At 39.0% G+C, this 22,872-nt stretch overlaps 1 protein-coding gene and 1 long non-coding RNA gene across 4 annotated transcripts in view; one reads left to right on the top strand and one right to left on the bottom strand.

Moving 5' to 3' along the window:
• The window catches only part of lrp8 (low density lipoprotein receptor-related protein 8, apolipoprotein e receptor), a 214,811-nt gene that overhangs the window by 132,677 nt on the left and 59,262 nt on the right, over window positions 1-22,872 (bottom strand). The gene's annotated exons all lie outside the window — the stretch shown is intronic.
• On the top strand, window positions 120-2,962 carry LOC131977314 (uncharacterized). Its single transcript, XR_009394879.1, has 4 exons — window positions 120-229; window positions 609-724; window positions 1,639-1,707; window positions 2,751-2,962. It is a non-coding gene; the product is annotated as an uncharacterized LOC131977314 (long non-coding RNA).

The following is a 22,872-nucleotide window of genomic DNA, read 5'->3' as shown; positions in this document are numbered from 1 at the left end:
AACCATTCAACGCTGATCTCAAACGCAATCATTGTGTAAAGCTGGTTCAAGCCACGGTTGTATGACCAAACGGAAACAAAACTGAAACCTAGTATAAGACTGAACTGTGTATAAAACCCAAGGGGGCTTTTATTTTGAAAGAAAGGAAGTGGTTAATGCAGGAACTTCACCAGTCACGGACTTCCCTCGTGTTTACATTCGAAGCTCAGCAGCACGCACCGGAGTTCAGGTAAGAACAATGTTTCTAAGTTGTTGAGAGTTGTCACGATAATGTTTTGCAAACTGCTGTTACAGTTAATTTGGTTCCGTTTGCATGGGAAACTGTTCTTAGACACACGTAATAGGCATGTGAAAATGTCTTAATTGTTCCAAGTGTCCTGATTGTGGTGTGTTATAGGTATGTTGTTTTAAAAATGTCCTAATTTGTCATGAAAACAAGAGAAGCACCTCTGGACCTCCAGATGAAAATACAGATGATTTAAAAAAAAAAAAAAGTAGTATAATGTGTTGTTCTGCACTTTACACAAGGCTATATTGTAAAAAGGCTAATGCATTTTAATTTAAAATATAATTAATGAAGTGTTGGCTATGTCAATCAATACTTATAGGTGCACAAAGGGAGGAGAGACTGACCCTGATGATGACCATATTGAACTGGATGACAGCAGCAGCAGCAGGAACCTCCCAGTTCAACCTACTTTTGCTGTACTTAAAGGTTCCTAACGTAGAATACTAATTACCTAAAATGTTACTAATCCACCACATAGCAATATGTGAATTGCTCTTTTATATTGCTTGCCTGTTGGAATGTTGTTGTCTCTTAGAATATTTTGGGTGACAACAAGTAAAGCTTGACCACCTCAATATGTTATTTCAAAGTTGTCAATGGTTAAAGATCCCCTTCAGGCATGTTATGAGATTGAATAAAATACTCTACTTTGAAAAGGTAAATTCTTAATTTCATTTTTAAAATTATTGCCTAAATGATATACTTTCTTTTATCCCTGTGGCATCAGGGAGCATCACAGACACAAAACACAAATACTATATTTACATTACTTTGGAGTATTTTATAAATGTATTTAACAGGGCTGAAGAGCAATACACTTTGACACACTCAAAGGGATTTTGTAAGGCCACACTACTCACAGGATGTCTGTATTCAAGTTCAATCAGTTTGAGCACATGCTTCCTGCCTAAACTAGTGAACAAATAAGCATGTATCAGTTGTTTATGTCCTTAGCCTTCTCCTACGGCGTTCCAATGTTTACATTCTAAAAAGTAAGATATATATTATGTAGTTATTGCAGTCCAGAAAATATGTTTACCATGAAGGACAGTCCACTGCACTAGTTTAGGCAGGAAGCATGTGCTCACACAGAATGAACCTGAATAGCCCTGTCAAATACAATTACAAAATACTGCAAAGTAATTCAAAATCAAGGAACAGAAGTACCATGCAGAATGATGTATGTGCAGATTTTGACCCTTGAAGACTGTTTACATACAGCACATACACAAGCTCAAACATACAGTTGTGGGAACAAGAGGAAAAACACATTTTTGATTTTGGAATTTCAGCATTGATCATGAGGATTAACTTCCAAAGACTCATTTTGAAACTTTTTGTATTTCCAGACATTTCTCAAACAAGAGCTGCTGGCCCTGCACAACAGATCCTGAAGATCTTCCCTCGCACTTAGCATGGTCGGCGTATTCAGCTTATACATTCTCACCGTGAAATTGAGAACAAGAACAACAATATCCATACTCTTATTAAGAATATAGAATGTTGTTGTTATTGTTCTCACTTACACTGTGATAATTTGAGTGGTGCTTATTCTGCTTAAGACTGATTACTATACAGAACACCAAGATGTTTACTGTACAGAGCTGAGCACTAACTATTGAATGAGAGTGTAGAATATTGTTGTTCACTGTGAGAATTTATGGTGCTGCTTATTAGGGTTGCAAAATTCCTTAAATTTTCAAAGTTGGAAACTTTCCATGCGAATCAATTGGAATTTATAGGAATTAACAGGAATAATGGGAAATTTGCAATATATATATATATATATATATATATATATATATATATATATCTGTGCATAGCATGCATTAGCATTTTTTTTACAAACTTTTCTCTCATCTTATTCTACAGAACAATGTGGAAACATTTTACCCCAGCTAATGTAGAAGGAAAGGCTGTGAACAATTGCGTGCATGTCAGCTGATGACAAAAGAATATATACATATGTATATATATACATGTTTATATTTATGCTTGCATATGACAGTTTGTAAGAATTACCCCAACTTTCCCATTAATTCCCATTTATTCCCATTGCAAGTTTCCAACTTGGAATATTTCCGAATTTCCCCAGTTTTAACTTCCCATGGAAAGTTTCCAAAAATTTACCGGAAATTGTCCACCCCTTTGCAACCCTACTGCTTACTGTGCATAACACTTGTTTACTACAGAGTTGAAGAGTATTGATTATACTTATTAGAAATTTAATAATTCTAATAAATATTGCAATATATGATTATTGACAGTGCTGTAAATAGTGTTGTTCCTTCACAATACATTGCACCCACTTAACCTGGCTTAGGCTACTGTTGATGAGATTACTTATTGCACCTAAGACCCAGATGTTGATGAAAATTATTATTATTATTTTTTGACTCTAATTGTATGGAATATGTATTTTGCAGTAATGCTTCAAATGTGTTTGTGTGTCTGAACAAAGTGACATATGAGGACCGGCAGCGTGACGTCACCGAAAGTGTGTTAAAAGTGTGTTAAGTTCCAAAACTGGCCACTAGTTGGCGTAATCGAAAATGAGCAAAAATGTTAAACACACTTACACACTTAATTTCTTAAAATTGTGATGTTTCAGGACATTGGAGATTTTTGGTCTGGGAGCATGTTGGAGGGGTCTAGAACACTGTAGAGAGCTCAGAAAAATGAGGACGTCAAAAATGTCCTCATTTTTCAGAGTGTCCTGATAGTGTAGGTGTGTTATCATAAAAATGTCCTGATTTGTCATGAAAACAAGTACACACACACACACACACACACACACACACACACACACACACACACACACACACACACACACACACAAATGGATACCTCCTCACAGGTTCACTCACACATATAGCATAAATGGCCCATTGGGACTATAAAACCTGTCTGGTGTATGGGGGGAGGGGACATACAGTACTATATGAAACCTCAGTTAGTCCGACCCCTTTGAGGCAGGCCGTACACACAGACACACACACACACACACACACACACAGACACACGATATTGTGTGCTCCGTGTGTGCATGCCTATACTGAACATGTAAAGGCAGATATTGAATCCAGCTTCTCAAGCCTACAAATGTGAGCTGATATGCTAGATAACAGTGTAAACATACATCTTAAAATGATTAATCCACTTATCAGCTCTTCTATCAACACATAATTGCTAAATAATTAATAACCTTGCTGATTATGGCAATTTAATTTTCAATTACAAACCAGTGGCAATCACCTCATTCTAAACCCAAATTAATATGCTTGTGGCAGTCGCACACAAGTGGCAAAATAAAAATTCATCATCACTGTTCTGTAATTACTCTTCAAGCGAGTGACTGACTGACAAGCGGAAACATGCGAGGTTTCCGCAGCCCCCTCCAAAAACAAAAAGAAAAAGCCTTTCACTAGCAAACATCGTTCCCGCTGGCTCTATGAATCGACGCTCACTGTGAGCCTTGTAATTCTCCTTTCGCGGCCCTGCACTTCCACCATCGCCATTCAAGTCCCAAACCGCACACATGCAGCGTGCTGCTGGTCGGTCCACATGACAAATTACTACTGGGCTTATTATCAAAAATCAGCACTCGCCAGAGGGAGTGGTTGGGGAGGGGGGAGAGGAAGAGGAAGACGGGCACGGTAGAGATTCCAACAAAGCCTGCTGAGCATCCACAGACAAAAGAGAGGGACAAATTTATCCCGCTGCTGACAAGCAAAAAGAATTCATTTCAATTACAAATGGCTGCCGCTCGGAAGCAACAAAGAGCCCGACAAAGGTCACCAGGAGTTGGAGCATGTAAGCATCTCTGTGTGTTTACTTGTACAGCGGAGTAGTTTGTGCATATTTATTTGTTTATTTAGTTCAAAAGAAGGTAGAAGAAAAGGGAGCTCATATTTACAGTGGTGACAAAGGTAAAAAAAAAATAAAAAAAATCCCAACCTGCTGCTTTGCATTGCTGAGAGCTTCCAGAGGCGATGCTGGAATGTGATTATTTTTTGTGACACACTGACCCCGCCTCTCTTCGTGTTCTGCTGCGCTCTCAGCAAAACAAAACGCTGTACACAGCCTCCCGTCTTTTGTTTCTCCTGCCACGCTCATTCGTTCTACGTTCCTTATCCGCTCCTCTTCTCCACCCTTCCCCTTCCGCCTCCACCACACACTCCCTCTCTCGCTCGCTCGCTCCCACCTTTCCTCCCTTTCTCCCGCCCCTTTTCCCTTTGGCAAACAGCCGGTTGTCCCTTCCTTTGTCTGCTCTGTTGGTGATCACTGATTAGAAAAATAAATAAAAAAAAGCACCTACTGGATGAAAGGATGGTGGCCTGAGATCAGAGTGAATAAAAAACTCCCACTGGGAGAAGCCTCAATGTGACAAAACATCTGAATCCGAGGCTGTAATAGAATAGTGACAGATGAATGTTGTGTCTGAGTCTGTAGACATGTGTTGGAAATGGAAATAGCTGAAAGCCTCAGGACAAGAGACAAGGTTTCAGCTTTGTTTTAGTCCGTATATTGCAAATAGACAAAAAAATGCACATGCAAATTAAATCATGCTTGTTTCACTCATACAGTTTATTAAATTCTATCACTGCACCTCTCCAATATGACAAAGGAATTTGCCATTTCATCTGGGACAAAAGACTGATACAAAAGTCAGTATGTGTTGAGTGCAAATGAGTTCAATTCCACCTAAACACTAATGACCAATAATCGAGCCAATTGAGAGTAAATAACCTAAAATACCATGTCTGAAATGGACTTTAAGGATAATAACTGTCTTTGTTTATTTCTAAGTAATAACGATTCTTGCGTTTTGTTGCTTTAGTTTCTTCCTGGAGGCATTAAGCTTAAAGTCAGCTAGGCTGAATGTCTCTTTTGAGCAAAGTTGCTGCTGTTGGGGTTTTGTAAAGTATTTGAAAAAATCCCAGCCTTAGATTAACTGTCAAATAAACATGAAGCCTTCATTTTGGATTCTGCTTGATATCAGCATGGGCATCACATTCATCTCAGCTTTCTGTCAATCAACCAGATATCAACTTGAACAATTTCCTCCACCAAGGAATCATTCCCTGAAAAGAATCTTACCTCACAAACCTGCAGTAAATGTTTCATCTGCTGTATGTCTATTCTTTAAGGACTGTTATTAATTGAATATTAATTTGACATCATAAAGTTTAACAATCCTGAAAGAAAGTAAAGTTTATAAGAAGGACCTAGCCTACAAGACAATGTTGTAAATGTGACGTCACTATTATTCGTGACCTTTTCTCAATGGGGTCAAAGGTTGCACGGTCAGCACTGTGACTCACTAATCGAGAGCTTCCTCTTTAAAGCTCCACCACTGGTGTCTCAAGCAGGTTTACACTGTCAAAGTAATCATGTTTTCTCAGCTAATCCCTTTAAGGCCTACATGTCCCATCATCATCGACTGCATGAATGAAATTACACAATGACTAAGCTCTTTTCATTGGCCCACAAAGCTGCTTGATTTGGTAACATTAGGCGGGAGCAAAGAAAGGGATGTGGAAGGAACCATTTGACACAGCCTTTGTTGCGGCTTATGAATCATCATACTTTGTAAGCTGGCCAAATGAGCTCGTCTGTCGGGTGTAATCTCATGACATCTCAACTTTGAATGGAGAGAGAGATCTGCAGGGAGTGGCCTGTGGTTACTTAATCCAAAATATATCTTGGATTTTGACTTTGAAATATGAAGATTAGCAAATTATACACGACTGTGGAGGCATAGTCAATTAAATTCAATGCTAACTGACACAAAATTTTAATTTGTGTGTGTGTGTGTGTGTGTGCGTGTGTGATTAACTGAACGACTCACACACAATCCATGAAGAAAAAGACATGGCCAAAGAAGGATTTCAATTGTAATGGAGCCATTGTGGAACCAAGTTCTCATAAAAAGTCAAAGAATTGACTCAAAAGTTGGTGCCACATCGCCCAAGATGAGAGTTTAAAGTTACAGTTAAATGCTTAATTACTGTATGAAGTCTGTATATTCATTCGGAGACAATGTGATAAGTTTGTCATTGATTTTATGGATCATTTGTGTTCTATTGAAAATTTTACAAATGGACAAAGTCAACTGTCAGCAATGTGTAGACTGGTCCCATTTATTTAGTTCATGTATGTAAAGTTGATTAAGTAATTCTACCGGAGTGTTCTTGGGAAATTATTTTTCTTATTCACCCACCTAAAACACAAAACAAGAAAAGAAAAAAAGGTCCAAACTGAACCATGTCCATGTCTACGTCCAACCGAAACAGTGCCAACTCTACATCAGGAGTGTTATGAGGGTTAAAGGGTTCTACATGAGGGTATGAGGGTTCTACACTAGTTTTTACTCTGGTTTTGGAGAAGCTACAATTGTGTAGTTCAGGCGACTCAGGAGTTTGTTGCATTTCCATTAAATAAAATGTTATAGTTTTGTGCATTTACTGTGTTCACAACTCTCAGCAGCCAATAAAGTAACAGGTGAGTGAGAGACACGTGAGTGAGTGTCTTTGTTTAGTCCTACTCACAAACTAATACTAACAAAGACACACATATACAGTATATGATGCTTATTATTTTTCAAAGAGTTTTTCTGATACATTTTGTCAGAATCTGCTGATTCAAAACAGCTCAGACATTTACAAAATAAAATACCTTTATTATTTTTCAAGTTCATGTCTTGTGGATAACTCATTTAAGTTCACCACTGGGAATTGAGAAAGTGTTTTTGTGATTTTAATACATTAAGTCAGAGATGCATATAATTAATCATCCCTTTGCAATGTCTGCTGTTATCACAATCAAAAAATCATCTGCAAATATGTAACACAAATGAGGAAGAAGCCATAGATGAGCATATTCTGGACAGAAGTGACCTAGAGTTACCTTTCACTGTGTGGCTCTTTCTAATCATCGTGGGTATCAGGGGCACGTTTGTGAAATAACCGCTTTCCCATTTCCTCCTTCTGCATGCTTCCCAGTCACCTAGGTGTATCCACGGATACCCCGGGCCACCGGAATACAAATACAGACCCAGACACTCGCCTCTCAACCCCATTACCACACACACACACACAGACACACACACACACACACACACACAGACACACACACACACACACAAAACTGCGCTGTCTTCTTTCCTGTTTCACTGTCTCCCACACCATCCCCCTTCATTAAGTTTCCCCGTTTCAAAAGCAGTCACAGGGGACTATTTGTTCAGTTTTAATAAACGGGACAGTGGGGAACCTTTCTTTCATTTGCTCTTCAAAGATGATGCATAATTTACAAAGTGGGATGCATTATGTGCAAACAAGAGGTGGTTGCCATTCACCTTTTGGCCGCTCCTCCCGTTCATGTAGACTGATGCGTTTCTACAAGGTGCCTTGGTTTCACATGGATGCACGCTATTTCTGCATCTGTGTCTCCACCTATCTGTCTGGTAGATTTTAGGTGTGTATGTGCAGTGGGTGGGGGGTGCCCTTGGATCGCTTTGAAAAACCCCAGAGAGAGCCTGATGAAAGGACTCCCAGCAGGTGCTCTTGGCCACACAACACAATGGTGCAATAGCTGCTGGCCGAAGCAGCTGAAAAGTAGTGCCAGGAGGGTGGAGGGTGAAGGGCAGAGGGTGGGTGCCGGTTGGTGGTGGGGTGGGCAGGTTTTGGAACCAGCAGTGTGCGGGCACGGCTTTTCGATGGCAGCGAACAAAGCCGACCTCTTCATAGCCATCCAGAGATGCAAATTGCTCTTCATCAAAGTTTCACACTCGGCTTCCAGCGAACAAAATGGAAATGCTGGCTCCTTGGCGAGAACTGTCAGTAACACCCCCGTCCTCTCTCCTCTTTCACCGCTTGTAACTGGCAGTTCTTAGACGAACAGCAAGGTGAGCACACACATTCACTCACATACTCACAGGACAGTCACAACTGCACACAAACTGGGCATGTGCATCCCCCCCTTCCTCCCACAGGCCCACCTTTCTTTCCACTGGCTGTTTTTTTGATCCAGTATCCCACAGGGGAGCTTGCAATGAGCCCTGCTTCAAAATAGGCTGGGCAGCAGCCATCAAAGACATCCCTGCCGGAGGGCTATTTAAACCTGATCAGCCTCATCTCACGGGCCCCTACAGGTAAGACAGAAGGGTGTGTCTCTGTCTATGTGTGGGAAACACAGACAAAAAAAGGAAGTAGGTTGCTTGGCGAGGTGTGTACAAGGGATGGCTTTAATATTTCAGCCGCTGCTTCCTTTATTCTCTCCTCTTTTCCTACTCACATCCTCTCTTTTTGCCGCCAGCTACTGAAAAGGGAAGATGCTCTGAACTCTCTGGCTTAGTGCGATAACAGCAGAGCTTTAACCTCATCCAGGACTGTCTTTCATTATTCTGGTGAATGCTTTTAAAAAACGTAGGCCGAGCGAACAGGTCAAATACACCGCATTAGCATTTTTGGAAAGTATCCCTGGATGGCAATGATGTTTTCTAATTCCTCTGTGTGTGTTTGTGCGAGTATGTTTGTGTTCTGTACAGCTTGTGCCAGGCACTAGGGGGGTTTTGTTGAACCCATTTGACCACCCAAAGCCCTGGCTAACTCTTAAGCTGAACTGAGCTTTACACATGGATTCTTTCTGGGGGTGAAGGAGGAGCAAGTGAGTGGAATAATGTCCATCTATTACTACAAATTACCACATTACCCTTATTTTTATTGCTAGAATCTTAAAAACACATTACCCCTTGGTATATTAGCACAATTTACCCTCCTAGTCTGTCTTCTATTGATGGTAACACTGCAATCAGTAACTATGATGTATTTGAATGTAGGGCTGGGCGATGAGGACCAAAAGTCATATCCCGTTATTTTAGGCTGAATATCGATATAGGATATACTGTATATCCCGATATTTTTATTGCAAAGTGAGAGCAAATGTTAAGTCAAAGTCAAAGCCAAATATGACATGACACAAGTAGTTTTGAAGTGAACATAAATACTGTATAACAACAGGAGTACCTTTTTTTTTTTTTTTTTTTTTTTTTTAAATCAAAGCTCCATAAAGTGCACATTTAAATAGAAAAAATATCTTAAATATAAATAGCCTATGAAATAAAACTGGACAATCTTTTTCTGAAATAAATATATTCATATGAGAAAGAATAACAAACATTACAAAATAACTAAATATGAAAACCCCTAGTAAGGGTACCATTTATATATTAAGAAAGAAAAGAAATTGAACTATCGACATATATGATATGGTCCAATTCCATATCACATTAAAAACATATCAATATATTTTTATATTGATATTTCACCCAGCCCTATTTGAAAGTTAAAGTTTTTTGTTCGTACGTGAATGAAGAGGCTGATTTAGCAATCTGAAGTACAGATGGCAGGAGGAACAAGATGCTCAGGAGCCAACAGCAGCACTGAGTCTTGTGGTTTTTGAGGTTCTCAAACAAAAGAGGCCAAATAACTAAACACAGGAAGCAACTGAGGAACTGGAATTTCCTTGAGTAGTGCATGTGGTTTTGTGTTTTGTTTGTTTCACAACAACCACAAAGATTAGGCAAATTAGGCAGATAGCAACAGCTTGGGTTTTGCACATGATGAGACAACACTGTTAACAAGAACGAGGCGGAGGTCATGGTTTTTTTAACGGAATTCACTTCTGTGACAGTTTGATGTTTGAGTTGATGCTGGAAAGCAAATGTGTAAAAGTAAAAAAGCAGAGAAAAAAGGTTGTTTCTGATCTCAGTTTCATATGAAGTTTAGGTTCCTTTTTTTCTGTCCTCATTGTTTCATCAACTACTTCCTCTGGTAATCCCTCCCTTTTCTGTTATGTAACTTGTGTAAAAGTCAGTTTTGCATTTAGATGCAAAGCTGGTCTTAGTTAAATTTACTTAGAAAAAGCTAGGCGACAATTTCTACAAAGAAATTCATAGTACATTTTATTAGGAAAAAGCTAGGTAACTTTTTCCACGCAGAAATTCTCAGTAAACTCTACTTATAGTTTCAGACCGGTTTCTATCAATAGAACTCAAGTAAACTTAACTCACAATTCTCTGTATTAGTGACAAAATTTTACTTGTTATTCCTTAGTACGTTTTACTAGTTTTTCCACTAATTTTTACTCACTATTCCTTAGTGTATTTTACTATTTGCTAGTTAAGCTTACTTGAGTGCTTTTGCTAGAAAATGTTATGAAATTGTAAGTAATGTTTACTTGAGAACATGATTTTCTGCAAGGATAAAGCTACCTAGTTGTTTTTAAGTAAATTTCACTCCACATTTTTCTCAGTGCACTAAACTAAACTAAAATAACATCTCAAGGCCTCATATTGACAGAACAATCAGTGCTCGCTTGCAGTCTGAATGAAGCCCGTCCACTCTAACATGTCCTCGCTGATAGACCATTACTACCTCAGGAGACAGGACCTTTTGAGGCCAAGGAACCAAAAGTTCAACTAAAATGTTCCACTACTCAAGTCCAATATGATAATAATGCTGAAAAAGTGTTGGTCAGCCAAGTCACATTTAACCTCTCTGCTGTTCAGTTAAGTGAAAGTTCTGTGGAACGGCCCCACACTGTGTACTTAACACAGCACAGATGCTATAATACACACCACATCAGTATCTCATTGTGAGAGAGGCTTGCTCTCACTAGATAATAAGTAAGAGCAATATGGGACCAACCATTTATCATATGTCTCCTGTTATTTTCTACCATCCGTGACTGAATAGAGTGTGCATACGGAGGAGGTCTTGCTCATTAGTATTCTTTAGAGTCCGTACGAACAGACAGGCCCGCGATCAGAATGCAAGGAAGTCCTCTTTCAGGCGGCGAAGGAGCGAGGGTGAGGGGGACGAGACAGCAGAGGCCTGTCTACCATGTAAACAAAGCTTTAAAGAGCGCATTTACAATGCTGCACAGTCTTAAACGAAGAGGCAGAAGGGCAAAGAGAAAGTCTCCCCTTCGTTTTCTTTAAGGTGTGGTTAAGATCTTGTTGAGTAAAAATTACTTTATGGATGTTTCTTTGTTTTTTCTTGCATGGTGTAAACATGTGTCTCAAACTGAATGGCCCTCTTTTGCGTAGAGAGAATAAGAGCTGTGAAATGTTGCATCTGAGCATGTCAAAAAGAAGAGAATAGATGCGAGGAAACTGTTTTGACAGTAGGAACAAAAGCATGTGAAGTCATGAAAAAGTGAGCTTTTTCCAAAGAGTAAAGAAAAGTAGACACTGGAGTCTTTGTAAGCATGAGCATCAGAAAAACTGTTCTGAGAAACAGATGACATCTTCACCTTGCTTTATGTGTCTGACAAGAGTCCAAAATCAAAACAAACTTAATTTACACTGTTACAAAACAGACAAAAATAAGTAATTTCTCTCATTCATACACAGAATGTTTAACAGCTGAAAGATCATCAAATGGTTGATTTTTCTCAGCTAACTGACTATCTATGGTTTGTGTTATTAATAATGCAGAAAATCCACTTTTATAACGACGACATACCATACCGTTAAATCCAAAATTAAAATACTATACATCCAGTTTTTCCTTTGAACCTCTCTGATCACTCTGACCCAATTCAATCCAATTAAGTCATGAAATAACATCAAATAGGGTTGATGACATCTTAAAATAAGCTCAAGATCAAAACAGAACCCTAAACATTTTTATTGCATTGTTTGAATTAAATATAAAAGCCAATGACTTCCTTCCATTGGTCGACCCTCCTCCATCCTTAATTTCATTTACCACATAATGGCCCTGCGATATTCCCAACAGGATCTCTGCGCTCTCCCTCCCTTCCCTTCCTCTCTCTTTGTATCTCTCTCTTTCTGTCCATCTTCTGTCTCTCTCCCCGCTCACTAAACAACCTCTTTTTGTGGTCCATGTCATTGGTATTGCATGGCCGAGGCCTTTCAGACCTGACGGATAAGGGGCCCATAGGAGCCGACTGGGCCCTGATAAAGGTATAGCGGACGGGAGCGGGTGTGGGCTGCGGCCCATTTAGCCCTCCAGAGGAATAATTTACAGCTCTGCCACAGTTGATTTCCCTCACTACAACCAAAGGCACTCAGAGACCGGCCATAGCACCATAGCTCACTGGCAGAGAGCTGAGCATAGCAACATACAATCACACACAAAGGAGCTGAGAGGCAGAAGGAAGGAAGGCAATGGTTTGAATTATTGAACATTTATTATACAGTGGGAAAAACAGTAACACTAATGGGAGAGAGGGGGGTGGTCTGGACCAAATGGTAGTGTTAGGTTAAAGTCCTATTCAAAATAAATACACATGCAAACACACCCTATTATTAATCAAATCACTTTATTTATCCCCGAGGGGAAATTCAGTTAGTCTGTTAGCTCTGATATCTAATATTGAAATCCATTAATCTTGCAATTATTTTGGATGAATTGTTTGGTTTCTAATTAATTGCATGAATTGAAAAGATGTAAAATGTCTCTTATTATTAAAAGGTTGATTTTTATTTATTATTATTATTTTATTATTATTAATATATTGCTGACAATGTAAGGGTACTTGGTTGATAAATGTTCTTTGTAATGGTAAAAGTAATCAATAAAAATATATGTTAAAAAAGGTTGACTTTTTATCATCAGTATTATTATTGATAATATTAATATTGTTATTATTATATTACCCCTTTATTGTATTGTAATTTTATTTTTTGGAATTGCTTAAAATGTAAGTACACTTGGTTGATAAATATTCTTTGTAATGCTAAAAAAAATTAAAAATTGTTATAAAAGTTGACTTTTTTATAATAATAATAATTATTATGTAGGTGGTTCAGTTACCACATGATGTAGGTTTGGAATTTCAGCCACGTAATAACTTATGCATTTGTGCATATATGATACAGCAATACATGCAATACATGCTTATATTTCATATTATCTATCTGAAAGCTGCAAAAAATAATTCCAGTAACTGAACCCTGAGATAAGAAAACAATTATTTCAAAATTCAGTAATGAACCTTCAAGCTTAATCTAATTGCTTTTTTTCTAACCTGTTCTCCAAACTACAAAAGGTGTTTTATTTACCATTATAAATCTGAGAAAAGCAGAAAATCCATACATTTGAGAATCTGGAAGTAGCGAATGTTTGTCATATTAGCTTGATCAATCACTGATAGTAATCAATTATCAAAATAGTCGTAGTTTTATTTTCTGTTATTTTAGCTGTGTCTGTGTGCACATATATGCATTGTGATGTCATAGCTTCTGCCTATAAGTGTGCATTAAAGTTGCTTATGTGAGCAGCTGCAATGCACTCAACACCCCACTGACTTTTTCATTTGTTCCACGTAAAAGAAGATCCAACTCTCTCAGCAAAGTACACAAACCTCTTTTCCCAACAAACACACAAACACACACATCCCCTCCAGTTAGGCTAAAAGAAGAGATTGGCTTTGACATCTGCCTCAGTGTGTATTGTCCTGTTCTCATTTGTATGGGGCCTAATATCGCCCTAACCTTTACGCCGTGCACTGGTTCAATTGCATCAGCATAAAACTGCTTCAGTGAAAAGCCAATTATCTTCTCAATCGCACCACAACACTGCTTAGGCACTGCCCACGCCATTGCTGAACGCACAAAACAACCAACAATGCTGGCGAAGTGACAAATCTAGGGCAGAGCATGCAACAGCGACAGAAGGGAGGAAAATCCAATTGCATCCCTAATCAAAACTCTTCGACCAAGTGTGTGTGGCTGTATTTTAACACTTTTTGTTTTTAACTCTGAACTGCATTCAATTGTGATTTATAAAGCAAAATCTAACACCTTTTCTCGTATTATTTTTTTATCCAGTAGTGTAAGATTGAGTATAATGACAAAGATGGAGTGAAATCAAGTTTGCTGTAGGTGAGATGGAGAAGTGAAGGTTGCTGCCTGTTAGGTAACATAAACAACTTCTTTTCACCGCCGCTTCCTGCTTCCTCTTCTTTATGTGGAACTGAATGAGTGTCAGAGCCACTTTCAAATGCCCTGTTCGTCATGCAGGTTCACTATTACCTCGAAACACAGTGCTGTTTTTCTTTATTTTATAAATGCAAGCTGAAAAAAAAAAAACACCAGCATTTTTGACTAATACGGAAGGTGCAATTATGAACAAAAATGTTGATACACCTGCAGTGCTCAGATGTGAGAATGCATCACATGAATTCCTTCATTTTGAGGAGGGGAATTTATGTAAATACATTTCTGTGCAAAGATGTGGTCAAATGTGGAAAAAAAACCCACTTCAATCCAGACTAGTCTACCTTAAAAAACGACCCCATAGGTTGTTTGTACAGGCAGCGAAATATGACCCATATTTAAGTTTTAGACTGTCCTCCACTGCCCTCTAGCGGGGGCAAAAAACGTCCTGGTAAGGCGTTATAAAAGACAGTTTAAACAAATGTACGTATATGCCGGAAGTGAAGTAGTTACACGTGTCACGTGACAAGCTACGTAGAAAATTCACGAAACCTACGTAAACAACGTAAAAAATGGTTTACTTTTTTTTCCACACGGGACGCGAACCTCGCTGTCCTGGGTGAAAGCATCAGCGGACGGTGAAATACGGAGATCTGCTCGTTTTTTTTGCTGCCTGTACACACGACCTATATTGATGGGAGAACAGGCTGGTTTTGTAGCCTAAATTCAACCAAACTGACATGTTCACTATTTTTAGAAAGCTCCGGGGAAAGCCCATTGACAAACAATCACATGGGTAATTATGGGTGGTATTGACAAGCAACCTATTCTGTTGTTTAGGTTGGAGATCTTGTTGCCTAAACCCTAACTTGAGCAGGATACCCTGACATACCCTGCTTCTTGACCCGAGGGAGTGCAGCTTATTAGGTCCCATTGCTCCCCTGTTCACTTTCATTTACCAAGGCGTCACTTATTTAAAAACTGCAGAGGAATGCTCATCTTGGCATAAAGCATGAGCAAACAGCTTCCAACTGATCTGCAGCAAACAAAAGTTACAACACGCTCTACTGTTTAATGCAGTTTTTGGTTTAGAAAGCTAACAAGCAATCTGCTGTGCGGGCAGCCATGATGGCTTTGAGGGTAGAGCTTGAATGGTTGAAGTTTTGTTCAGAAAGTCACTCTGACACTATGGCAACACAATAGCATCTCAATGGGAGTGGAGGTGGCAGCGACAGAGAAATGACTGCGTGTGTGTGTGTGTGTGTGTGTGTGTGTGTGTGTGTGTGTGTGTGTGTGAGGGGGTAGAAAACAACTCTTTCTTCATTGGGAGAAATGGTTGAGTAGAGGGGAGAGGGGACCCGACCGTTATTACCTTTCTTTGCTCCTCCCCTCCACCAATCCATCTTCACACACTCACACACATGAGAACACACACAGATTTCCCCAAATTCACTGAAGCATGGAGCAATCCCTCTTTCAGCCCCTTTATTCCCGGGAAAAGCTTATGGATCTTAATTGCATTACTGGGAGGCGTCAGGGGCCAGAAGAGTCCAAACCCGGTGAAGGCGGAACAGAAATGGAATTTTGATTGAACAGAAGAGGAGAATAATCCGCTGCTGACAGTCTGGAGGTTATCTCTCCCTTTCTACCTCCTTCTATTACCCTCACTCATTCAGTAACTGTCTTTTCTCTCTCACAAGCTGCATTTCCATCTCAGCTCCACCGTGCAAATTAAACCAAATTAGAACAGTTAGATGTAAACAGCAAATTCGATCAAACACTGCCATGTTTATGCTCTCTTGAAGTGGAAAATCTTTTCGTCAATGAAGAAAATTATACGATAAAAGGAAGTGGAAATGCACTTGTTGAATTATTAATGAGTGGCTTGACATGACCAGACCAGTGAATGGTTTAATTCAATTACAACAATTGAAAAGGGGCTTTTTATGCTCTAAAATCTTGTCTGCATCTGTCCATCACAACCCAACCAGAAAAGTTAATCCTTTGGGGCCAAATTAGGTTTGAAGATATAATAAAATACAGCACTTAAATATATTTCTTGTTCTATTTAAGTACATTTATTTCGCTTTTCATGAAAAAAAGCCAGATATGACATGATGACAAAAAATAGCATATCAAAATTAAATTATTTAAACATCAAGTTTATGTGATTTTTAAGACTCTTGTAGGGAAATATGGCTACTCTCTTGTTTCTCTTCTCGAGCTATGACTATCCAGAAAACACTTTCCACACACTTATTTTATTTTGTGTTTTTTTTCTTTCAGGAAAAGCTCTCCCTCTGTCATTCTGTCATTTTCACAAATGAAACTCATTAAACAAAACTGAATCTTTTGGCAAAGGCTGTTGGGATTCTCTAAAATCGGTACTAAGTGTGTGTTTGAGCGGCTAATGTCGCATTCATCTGTTCATCATTTCTTCACTGTTGCATCTTCTGCTGTCGAACTGGCAGCGCTGATCTGCCTGCATGTCGAGGCAGCTTATTCAAACATGACGTCTAAGCAGAAAAGTGCCACTGCAAACACAGAAAAGGCTGCATCTGTGACAATACCCTTTGTCTCACTGTCTTTCTGACAGAGAAAACACTAGATATCACAACTCATCCTTTCCGATGGGACGGCTCCTATTCAAAGAAGCGGAATGAGAGGTAGAGTGTGTGATACTGGAGATGCTGCACTTTGAGGAAAATGGTGAAAGGTAAAAGAAGAAGCATGTGGAGGGTTGAACTGTGAACTTCTCGCCTTTTTTTCTAAAACACAGGGCATTCATTGTTTGGACTAAAGGCCTTTAAGTCAGTGTCTCAGCCTCCCTCACCCCTCCCACCCCTGCACAGGGTGACAACTATAGGCTTGAACTCTTAGATTAATGCTGTCCCCCTTTCTGTCCCTAACATGGGCCTTGGACTTTATAAAGGCCTCCTCCCCATCACTTAGACTGGACATCCACACATACACACACAGCACCCCCAACAACTCTTTGGCAGGCGAGCACAAACAAGGCGTAAGGGATGTAGTTTCAAATGCTGGACAAGCCACGTCTGGGCAGTAATGGCTGATGCCGAACAAAACCCGGCAGCAGAAGTTACGAGTGTAAAGCCCCTGACGGCGCCTCATGAAGGCATCTGTATTCTTTGGTCCTCAAGAGGGCCTCTTTTTTACATCACTGCCTCTTAAACTGCGGGTCTGAATCCCAAACAGAATACAAAACATATTTTTTTTAGGAGAAATGACAATGTCAAAGCTATGGCACCACTACGGGAAGAGGAAGTTTTACTCCCGGAGTCAGTAGAGCTTAGGAAAGCTTGGGGAATAAGGGTTTGCAGGGGCTTAAACCCCAGCACAAGAGACGGATTAGGTTGAAGAGAAAGGTAGGACCTCACCATAGTGATGAGCGCAGCAAAAAAATCAAAAGTTCTTTGTGAAAAAGTTATGAGGTCCCTCAGATAAGAAACTATCCAATTATCTACTGATCAGATGTGAACAGCGACAGGGCAATTTGCACGGCAGGAGGAGAAGATAATGAATCCCTCCATCCATGCAGGGGCTTCTCTCTTCTCTCTGCTGATCTCAACCACCGGGTTAGACTGAGGGGGAAGACAGAGGAAGAGAGGATGAGAGTAAAAGAGGAAGAAAAGTTGAATGAGAGATGGAGAGTGTAAGTGAAGTAGATCAGACGCGAACACCAACTTCAGACGAATATCGGCACCCTTTACCAGCTGTATCTGAAGCCAGGAGTGATATAAAATGTTGAAAGCCTTCTCGTATTGAATTAAAGAAAATAAAACTGAACTAAGCAAGTGAACTGACCGAACTCAGAGTTAGCGCCCATTTGCTAAAACTTTGTATAGTTGTTTGACAGGTACTAACGACAAATGGCAAACACAGAGATAAGCTTTGTTCTCATGCAATGCTGTGAGACAAATGGTCTCATTACTTGTGAAACTAAGGAGAGAGTTTATCCAGAAGAGTCAGCAAGGACTGTCGTGTTCGGCAGTGTATAAAAAAGTTCTTTCTCTGTTCAACTTTTCAAAAAAAATGGGCAAAAATATACTGCATGAGCAACAGTTAGTGAGAAGATTCAACTAAAACAGCTGCATTTTTATACAGTTTCTTGCAGACGTTGCTTTCTGGATTACCACGGTTTAAGATGTCTTGCATCTACTCATGTTTCTCTTCAAATATACTCACAGCCTTTGTGTGCATGTGTATGTTCACGTATGAGCTCTTTTGGAGGCGATGCTCGCTGCTAGCTAAGTGCTTTAGATGTTTTGGTATAGATGCTTGAATTGCTTGTTTTTCTTTGCAAATATACTGCTGCAATTAAATCGATCTACGAGCAAACAGAGGCAGAAACATTTGCCGAGAAGTGTGACTGCACGACGGCGTAGCACAAACAGTATACACAGTCCACGCCGAGAGACAAGCGCAAACACACTAACCCTTCAGCAAACACTCAAGAGATAAACACATACTTAGCACTATGGATATACAGACATTCATGTGGAAAATTGATTTGTGAAGGAGAGGAGTACAACAGTTTGGTCTAAATAATACAAGATATACAAAAATATATCAATCAGATGGTCTATCCATCCTGCTGGAGTGGGAGCCCCCCATGCTGTCAGCAATATTCAAAGGGTCGGACATATTGTACAACATTGACATTTTGACACATGCAACAAAGAGAGGGGAAAAAATGCATTAAATTGGTTCCATCACAAAGATGATAGTTTAAACGTCAGTGAGCCAATGCATTTGGGATTGTTTGAATTGGAGCTGCCCTGAAAATTACTGAGTTAAACTCCTGTCAAACTCCTGTCAACGAGGCTACAATATTCCTCAGAGTGACAGAGGAGGGTGCTGACACAGAGTCTCATCAGGCGGAGAGTTTGGCAGTGTGGAGAGAGAGAGGCAGACAGATTACGTTGTTTTCAAGGTTCTGCCATGAAAGGATCCGTCTGTTTCATGGGTTGCACAAATAACTTTTTTAAGTAAGGAAATATTAAAAAATAATCTTGGAGGCGGAACTTTTGAAAAGAGTTTAGAAATTAATTGAAACGATCCTCTTTTGAAAGAAGAAATAACTCAGTTGTTGGTTTCATATTTGAGAAAAGTTGAACTAATAAGCAATAAAAAACATCCTTGCTCAACACAAAAAAAAAACATTTGTGGGTTGCAGCAACTAAAGCCTTATTTGGTCTGGTATGACCAGTGGTGGAGGAAGTATTCAGATCTCTTACTTAAGTAAAAGTACTAATACCACACTGCAGAATTACTCCCCTACAGGTAAAAGTCCTGCATTAGAAACTTACTTCAGTAAAAGCACAAAAGTATCAGCAACAAAATGTACTTAAAGGTTCAAAAGTAAAAGTACTCCGAATGGCTCCACTCAGATTTTTCTTTATATTCCAAATATATTCTTGTATTATTGTTATTGATGTATCTATGTAAGCAGCAACTGTTGTCCAGATAGGGCTCGTTTTAACTACTTAATATACTTTTATCTAGTCATAAACATGCAACTGATCATATTTTTTTAATGTTAAATCTCAACTTTAAAAAGTAACTAAAGTTGGCAGCTAAATGAAGTGGAGTAAAAAGTACAATATTTGCCTCTAAAATGTGATGAAGTAGATGTATAAAGTAACATTTGTACTTAATTACAGTACTTGAGAAAATATACTTTCTTACCTTACCACTGACTGCATGTTGTCTGCATGTGTAGAGAGCAGTAATTCTATTTCCTAAACCTTCTGAATATTCGATTTTTATCTATTTAAGCTTCAATTTGCTGTTCAAGAGGAATACTAATTAGCCTCTGAAAGGCTTTATGATGTATTTTGTAGGTGTATTGAGTTGCATAATGGAAAGTGTGGGATCCAATTCTGCTTTTAGCTTGACCCATTTGAGGGACTAATGTCAATAAATTTAGACCTCTGCTGCATTAATTACATCTGTTTTGCAGGCATTCTAATACAGTACTCAGTCGTTAAAATACCATGTTAATGTTGTTTTAATTGTTATTTTTCAAAGTTGAAATGAAAGCATGGTTGCAGTACATTTCAGGAAGAACATCTACGTTTGATAAATGTGATTCAAACACAATGTTTGGCGACCTCAGCATATATTGTTAACCTGATTTATTGCTGTCAGAAACAGCATTTGGAACATATTTAGGATGAATCATGAATATAGACGTGCTGAATAATAATTGCCTGCTGTGTATTACTTTGTCTTATACAATTGCCATCCTCTATCCCGGTAGCCCAATTTACATATGCAATTTTCCTGTTTTCAACAAAATGGTCAATTAAGGTTGTTCCTGTGGAGATTGGTGTCATTAAACATGCCAATGCTGTAAAATCATAACCATTTAAGAAAACAAATGCAAACATTACATCGCCTCACTCTTTAATTCAGTGTAATGTTATAATTGGTCTGCAATATTTGTACATTAAGATTTGTATGTAAACTTCCAGTTGACATCTCTGGTATCCAATGAGTGTTTTTCAATGTATATATAGATATAATTATTAAGTATAATATGTTGAACTAGGGCTATTTATAAAGTAAGAACAAACAAAAAACAACAACTTTTGGTTAAAGTTGAGTTCTCCAGCACATTATCAGCCATCATTAATACCACAAGATGAAAAGATTCTACGCAGTTTCAAAATGTTTTGATGTCCACCATAAATCTTTGATATTGCACCTACTGTGTGAACCACTCGTCCACTTCTTCAGCTGTACAACAAAGGCATCTTTTCTTTGAGGAGTTAGATGTGTGAGTAATTCACTTTCAAAGACTCATAACAAAGAGAATGAGGCTGAGAATTAAAGCTTTCGTGCAATTCCCCATCCCCATCAGAATAGCAGCCTCGTGGAAAAAGCAACTTATTTCGCCGCTGATGACAATTTCCCACCTTGCTATTTGAATGCAACTGAACCCATTACTGAATATTACATTGACAGGAGTGTCTAATGTGATTTCAGACAAATTGTCTGGCTATACAATTACATGTTAGAGGACTGTGGATAACAATCAGGATTTGTTAAGCCTCTGAAGTGCCATTTTAAAGGTAATAAAAATTGCGTTACCATGTAAACAGTTTATATTAACTGTAAGCACTTGCACTGCAGCAGTGAACACATTTTTGGTTGTTTGTTTGGGAGGCACGCACGTTGAATATTTCATATCTAGCTCTGGTTCCAGTCAAGTTTGAATGCACTTATTGTAAGTTGCTTTGGGCAAAGGCATCTGCAAAATGAATGTGAAGTAATGTATCATCATTATTATTACCTCCATAAAGCGCACGAGTGCAATTTATTCTGAGTCATTTAAAACGTGACCTTCAAAAGCCTTAATCTTGTAAACAAGCTACATCCAGCACCTAAATCTGAAGCTTGTTGCAGTCAAATGACACAGCTTTTGGCAACTGACGCAGACATTTAGCTCCATTAAAACCTGTTTTTAAACTGCTCACCCTTTCAAAGCCACATTTATATAAAACCAAAATGAATCAGCCACTGCAAAAAGCTCTAAAGCTGTTGTTAATTACACAAAGACTGATCCACCATGGATGATCATCCTCGGGCAAAAAGACTGCGGAGCCCAGGGGAGTTAACCAGGTCAGAGGGAACAGCATGGCATAGCTTGGCATGGCACCACAGCTTGTTATTCTGCTGGAGCAACAGGAAACGTCTGGCACCACAGTGGCTGCACCGACCTCGCCAGCAGCCAACATGGTATCAATTCTGTCAATATGCGAACACCCAAAGGGTTGGATGGATGTGAGGACGAACGCACGTTTTTCAGAAAATACGAAGTATAATTTAACAAATACTGGACTTTGTTTTCATTCGAAGACTCATTGGCTTTCACTTTTTTTTTCTAAAAGCAACTCTGCTCTCTAACAAGCAGATTGCATGGCCTTTACAGACCATGGATAGTCAAAAAAAGTGCCAAACTGTCTCCAAATGTTAGAGTGGATCTTTGATCAAGTCTTGGAAGTCATTCAATTCACAGTCATCTGCTATCACTATAAACCCTTCAAGGCTGACAGCTGGTCCTTTGATGTCAAAACATGCCCTTTGGCAAATATATGGGTATATGGGGAACACTGCTAAATTATCCAAAAAATTTCTTTTTTTTCATGCACTTTCATCCTCCTCAAAAAAGACAAGCAAGGTGAGGATCATACGTTCAAAGATCTTTACTGATGCTCTGATGTGATGCTCGATTGATTGGAATTTGGCTTCAAAAGAATTTCTACCCATAACAAAAACAGTGTTTTTTTACGGTTTCATATAGGGATCCAACAGAATCATTTATAACATTTCAATACTGAATGTCAAGCAGACATTCCCCTCAACATCGTGCTGCACTCATATCTAACAATGAGCAAAGAAAACAAGCAATAAAGTTAAAACCAGAGTGCTTACACTTTCTATAAATTGATTTCTTTTGTACAAAGAAATCCTACGATTTTTATTCAACGTACATACTTAGTGAAAGAAGAAAATCAATCACAAAGCATGGAAACAATGGAGCTCAATATATGGCGGGCTAGATTGCCGCATCAGCAGAAATCTCATG

The sequence above is a fragment of the Centropristis striata genome, chromosome 9 (assembly GCF_030273125.1).
Source record: "Centropristis striata isolate RG_2023a ecotype Rhode Island chromosome 9, C.striata_1.0, whole genome shotgun sequence".
In the NCBI taxonomy this organism is placed as follows: Eukaryota; Metazoa; Chordata; class Actinopteri; order Perciformes; family Serranidae; genus Centropristis; species Centropristis striata.
This window is presented reverse-complemented; position numbering and strand designations above follow the sequence as displayed.